Source organism: Triticum urartu, chromosome 6 (genome assembly GCF_003073215.2).
Source record: "Triticum urartu cultivar G1812 chromosome 6, Tu2.1, whole genome shotgun sequence".
Taxonomy (NCBI): Eukaryota; Viridiplantae; Streptophyta; class Magnoliopsida; order Poales; family Poaceae; genus Triticum; species Triticum urartu.
The window spans coordinates 97,933,774-97,940,017 of record NC_053027.1 but is presented as its reverse complement, the minus strand read 5'-3'; the positions used below and the strand labels follow the sequence as shown (position 1 = coordinate 97,940,017).

General features: G+C 48.9%; 1 pseudogene; it reads right to left on the bottom strand.

The window, feature by feature from the left end:
• Positions 1-1,727: 1,727 nt before the first annotated feature.
• Positions 1,728-3,319, bottom strand: LOC125513401 (annotated as a pseudogene).
• Positions 3,320-6,244: the final 2,925 nt, after the last annotated feature.

Sequence of the window (6,244 nt, the reverse complement as noted above, 5' to 3'; positions counted from 1 at the left end):
GGAATCCTCGAGAGTGTACGTACCCATGGCCGGAGGCGGAACGAGGGTAGTAACTACCCCAGATCCAGACCCCCGAGTCGAATTGTCGCCGCAGCGGCCATCGGGCCTGTGCGTCTCCCTGCTCGCCTCCAAAGTCGTCCCACCACCAGATCGTGGGATCAGGGGTGGCAGATCCGTCGGCTTGAGGGCGAGGGCGGGGTTGCGGATAACGGTGTCCAAGTCGCGGCGAACGCCGCCGATCTCGGTGCGCAGATCGTCGAGCGAGCGCTCGAGCGTCGGTCGCCACTCCGCGAGGCCCGTCACGGACGGCTTGATCTCCTCAAAGAGGGCCGTCGATGTCGCCACCGCCTCTTAGATGGAGGCGTTCTGCTCCTGGATGCGCTTGAGCGTCGCCGCAAGCTCATCGATGTGTTGCTCCATTTCGAGGGTGTGGCGTTGATTGCGCGTGGAGAAAGTGGGCTTCTGGAGATAATCAGGCAGCTCTGATACCATATGTTACGTCCCTCAACTCGATTTACTCTAGTTCATAGTGGCATAGGAGGAATTTGGGAGTTCAGAGGAGATAGGGTTCGAGGAGGAAGAAGGGGATCGGGAGGAGAGTACAATGTTCCAGATAATCCTCCCCTCTCCACCTAACGCACACCAACACTTAACCACCCAGTTCCCAGGTGGCTGGGTCAAACTTGTGGCTGGGCCGCTTCTTCCTCCTGGGCTGGCCTTCTCCAGGGTTGTGGGCCGTAGAGGTACTTGGGTCCGTGACATTTAGAGGCCCAAACTTCTACTACTAATCTAGTAATCCTAGATGTGCAAGCTGGAACAATTTCAATTCCATTGGATTTGTAGGTCAATGTATCTCTGAGCTTCCAGCGAAAAAGACAACAGAAATATAAGAAAAATGTAAACAGACTTTCAAGACCAATCACAACACACGTTTCACTATGAGTGAACAAATTTCCATACATTAATTTACACTTGCTTATGGGATTATTATTTTGTGAATAAGTTTTAACGAGGTCTTCATCTAATGCGAGGATATGTCATATGAGTCCAAGAGATTTACTAAAGCAGGGCAACTCGATTCTCTCTCTCAATTATTATCTATCTCCAAATGGAAGAACATGAGATATGTAATATCTGAACAATGATTTTCTCAACAACAACCAATTGGTTTACTCAACTATTTGCGCAATCATGATAACCCATGCATGCTTCATATTTTGTTCTAGGACATTTACGTACAGCCAATTGTAGCAGAAATAAGTTGGATAGTCTTTTTTCCCCTTGAACCACCGATCTGCATCCAAAGTACTTCTATCAATCAAATTTGAGAAAAAAGATAGTGCATATCCATAGATAAATATAATTTTCTAATCACCACGGAGTCAATTTCCTAGGTAAGAAAACAATGTCTCTACACTGTCCACACAAATAGGAACAGTGGAGGGCGACATGGGTGCTTGCTTACCTGTTTTGTTGTTCCTGCACTAATCCTTATGTATGTGTATGGACTATGGAAGCGGTGAACACATGAACTTATTCCAATGCATCAAAAGTGTTCGGTTCTAACATTAAAAAAGTGCTACATTATGGAGGCTCACAAGCTTCAGTTAAAGGGAAAGCAAGAGTACAGACTCGGTAACTATAGAATTATTATGGAGTTGAGGAACTCCTTCCAACTAAAACATGATAGGATAGATGATAAGAATACGGTGCCGATGATTTTTCATTTAGGACGGAAAGTGAATCAGAGCCGGCAAAGCCAAACCCAACCCATCAACTGCCCTCTTTCTCTCCTCAGCAGTATATGGATATCTTGATGGACAAACCTTGTCCTTGATCTCGGGATCCAAGTCACCACAGCGTCCACACATCTTCCTGTCGTGCAGAGATATCTCTGCCATATTTACCGCAGCTTCCACAACACACCTGATGTATCGCATAAAGTTGCCGTCAGGTTGGAAGCCATGTATGATAAGCTTAGCCAGATTCTTGTGCTTGAAAGCAGGGGCATACGGCTTCCACTTCACGTCATCCTTTTCGCAGAAACCATTTTCCTTCCGAAACTCTTTGTCTGTTGCCATTATGCACCAATGATCCCATACTGTGATGCACAATGCTTTTAGGGAGGGTGCAGCTTCAAGAATAAATATTGTCCAAGCTAAATCACATCCTTCAGGAAGATTGTCCAGATTCACATGTTGTAGTTTGCTGAGCGTAGTCGTGAGCAGCTTCGGGCATTCTGGTAGAACCCAAATCTGGGATGGAAAAAGAATACAAACTCAGTGCAAGTTCCATATAAACTACATTCTCAACTGGCGGAGAAGACCCCCTCAAGTTACTATTGTTACATATATAAGTATACCATCATATGTAAAGTGAGAAGGGACAGATATGATTCAAAAACTAATGAGTACCTTTTCACTTCTAAAACCCAGATGCAGATCGGTTATGGAAGGAACATTAGCAAGGAACATAGTTAACTCAAGAGTCTTATCCGAACTGATGCCAGTTTTAGTGAGGCTCAGCTTTGAAAGCTGTGGTACAAAACCAAAATGAAGGGGATCTTCATGAGAGTACCAACCAGTATAGCTCACCCGTTGGAGTTTGGGTAGACATATCAGCTCGATTCTCTCAAATTTCCCATAGTCAACCTCGAGCTCAACAAGTAGAGCATGTTCTACTTGGAGTACAGAATGGATCCCTGAGTCGCAATAGGTTAAATGCAGAGACTCCAAGAGCTTGCAAGTGCTGAGGATGTTGGGAATGTCCAGTTCACCAAGCCTCATGTTGCGCAGCCACAGGCACCTAAGACCAGCAAATGCATCCGGACAAGCACCGATAAAATCATTGAACTGCTTCCCAAAGCGGACGAGATCATCAGGAGAGGATATCTTATAAGTCTTCTCCGTTGAAACTCGGCTGTGTCAACCTTCCGGGCTGCCATGGCATGGGCAACAGATTTCGCAATGGTGAGAGAGTCATCTTGCGTCAAGATAAATCTGATTCTGAGTTTGTTGATGGCGATGTCCGGGCTCCTTGTGCTCAAGATGCTATCTGTTACATGAGCCACGGCACTGTTGGTCCGGAGCAACTCGCTGGTGATGACAACACGATCATGGAGACCTGGAATGGAGCTAACACTTAGGAAGATCCGCGTGAGCATGGCAGGGAGCTTCAGCATTTGCTTGGACAGGATGCAGATCCTTATAGCGTCGAGAGTGTCCACCCTGTCAAGAATGTTAAGCAGAAGGTCATTGGGCAGATTGCTAAGCATGTCTCCGTTGCCAGCGGCATCTTCGTTGCGAGTTGCTTTCCGCATTGCATTTTGCTGGAATAACAACAAAAAAGAGCCTCTTGAGGATTAACCTTGCGCGAAAGATAAACATCAGAGATCAGAGACGAAAAAAGAATACCCAAGCATCTATTCCAGCCAAAGTTTTTGCCGTGAGGTTTAGCCACTTGTGTTGTGTGAAAATGATGTATGATGAATTCCGCATGTGACACGTGCTATTAGTTTGGTACCTGGTGGTGTAGACCTACTTTGTGGATTTAAGGTTTCGTTTCAAATTTTTTGAACTGGTGTGACATTCGGTTTGGTTGGTTTAGCATTTTTTTCATTCAATGTGGGGCAGGGTGGTGTGCTTATTTTTCTTGCATGGGTCATCTCAATCCGTTTGTGTCTCTGTTTTTGTACGTGCAGTCGCTTTCGGTTGTTTGGACGTGAGTGTTAAAATTTTGCCTTTCGTTGTTTGCACCGTTGTAGCATGGAGGGGTTATACGTACGTGTTTGCCTTGCATGCATGCACACTAATTGTGTGCCGCCGGCGTGGTGGACCAGTTCCATCATGCAATGGGATCGGTGTTGTCCGTGGCCAATGAGCGGGTGGACCAATTAGAGCTGACCAGGGGTGTTGCATTTGCATCCAGAAGCAACACGGCAATATGCATGGGCGGCATCATGCAGGCGGGCGACCAGTCGAAACTGATTAGTAGAACTGCACTTGCTTCCAGGAGTAAAACGACAAGAGAAAAAGGATGGAGCCATGCAGCGGGTTGGTGTTATGAGTGGACAGCGGTGATCGGGTGAAACGGTTCGCTTGCGCCGCCCGGATTTCTCGCACGCCGTTCAACCTGTCGTTTTCACCGTAAAACTTGCCGCTGCCGCTTTGGTCGTCCTTTCCAGAGTGTGTGCGTCGCTGCCCGTCGATGCTAATTTTCGCGTGTCTTCTGGAGTTCTGCTGCGTGATATGGGGCTATAAATATGCTGGTTTTCCTGAATGTTGCACGTGTCTGTGTAGGCTTCGATCGCCGCCTGCGATGTGCATGCTTCTTTGTCGATGTACGTGCCGTTGTGTGTGCTTCGATTGGTTGGTGTCGTTGCATTAGGCCAAGGGAACAGGCGGTGCTGCCTTGATCGGCCCATCCAGACGTTCTCGGTGTTTCTGGTCGGTGTCGTTGTTACCGTTTGTTCGAGAGAGGTCGCGTGGTTCGTTCTAGAAATTCTACCGCTTGCCGCTATCGCTTTTGTCCTGTAGACGTACGTAACGTAGTGCGGTGCGGGGTTATAAATGGGGTCTCCTTCGGTGTCCCGTCCCATATACATTGATTCTATGGTTGCTCCTTCTCCAGTCGTAATGGTCCTCGGCGCCCCCGCTGCTGTTCATGAGCACCGCCGTTGCCACCCCACCAAAGCTTCCTCTGGTCTGTGCCGGCCGGGCTGCTCGAGCGGGAGTGCAAAGGAGCGGCAGCCACCACGGAGGAGGCGGCTGCGCCGTTCTGGCTGCTCCATCGAGTAAGGCCGTTGCCAGGAGCTGCTTCGCGCCATCGTCGGTGGCATGGTGGCAACCGGGAGTGTGATGGAAGGCGGCGAAGCACGCCGATACCACCGGCATGGTGGTTCGGGCCGTTCTGCTGCGTCGGCTCGGCCCGTATGTATGGAGCATGCTCCGGCGTCTGATGATCGGCCGTTGTATCCTAGTGGCCTTCTGCATGCTAGCAAGGTCGTCCGATGAGCGGCGCTCAAATTCTGTCAAGGTGGACTTCATTCGTGAGGCCCTCCCCCCTTCTTTCTCTTGAGGATGTTTTCTCTTCTGTTGATCCGAGGTAGGACAGGAGGTACAACACCAACACAGCACGACGGCTACGGCTACGGGAGGCCTCTAGCCAGTGGTGATGCCGGTGTTCAGCGAGGTCCTGGCGGCGCGCGACGTGGCTAGCTGCTTACAGCTGAGCTCGCGCTCTTTGCCGTGAGCAGCGACCCGCGGATCCCCAGATCCATGGTAGCAAACCTACATCTGCTACTCCAGCATCCACCATGTCTCATCTACTCTTTTTTTCACGAAACCAATATCTAGCTAGCTAGCTAAAGATTCCAGGGTTGATCTTTCTTGCGGCAAGGAAGGGGCGCGTGCATTGGCGGGCGAATGGTGGTGGGCTGCATGACTTATGGGTGTGCGACGAAGGCGTCAGCGACGGCGAGCGGGACGTGTTGGTGGTCAGTTCACAGAAAGGGCACGACATGGTGTTCCCCAAGGGCCAGTTGCGCTTGACGAGTCCATGGACAACACGGTCCAGCGCAAGGCCGAGGCCGGCGACTGCGCTGACACAGGCAAGGTGCTCTGCTGCTGGCACTACGAGAGAGGCCTCGACCTCAAGTGCTGCTCTCCTCTCCTTTGCTCTCTGAAATCAATTGATCACTATTTCGTTTTGCGTATATTTCGTTTTCAGGCAGAGGAGCACCAGCAAATCAATCTGAAGTATTTATCATAATGACACCATCTCACCAAAAAGCTTCTTTTGAGAGTACCATGTCAGGTCTATGTGGTGTGGTCGTTCATATGTGACACCACAGGTACGCATGGGATACTGGGCTCACATAACTAATTAATAATTCATAACATTGAGTTGCAAATTAACTGCATGTCATGTTTCAGTTGATCATGCTGCAACCATACAATCCATGGGCTACAGCTTAGGGCACTGCATATGATTTCACATGATGTTCTGTATAGGGGGTTGCATGTGGATTAATTAGTTCCTCCGCGCCCATCATGGTCAATGTGCTAATTATTCCCTCATTCGATGTGATGGATAACATATTGAGACAACTAGGCGCCGCTCTCCTCTCCTCAGCTCTCTGAATTTACCCGATCAGTGTTTCATCCTGCCATGTTACGTACTACTACATCTTTATGATGAAATCTACTGACCAACATTTATGTACTACTCCATCTCTAAGTACGCA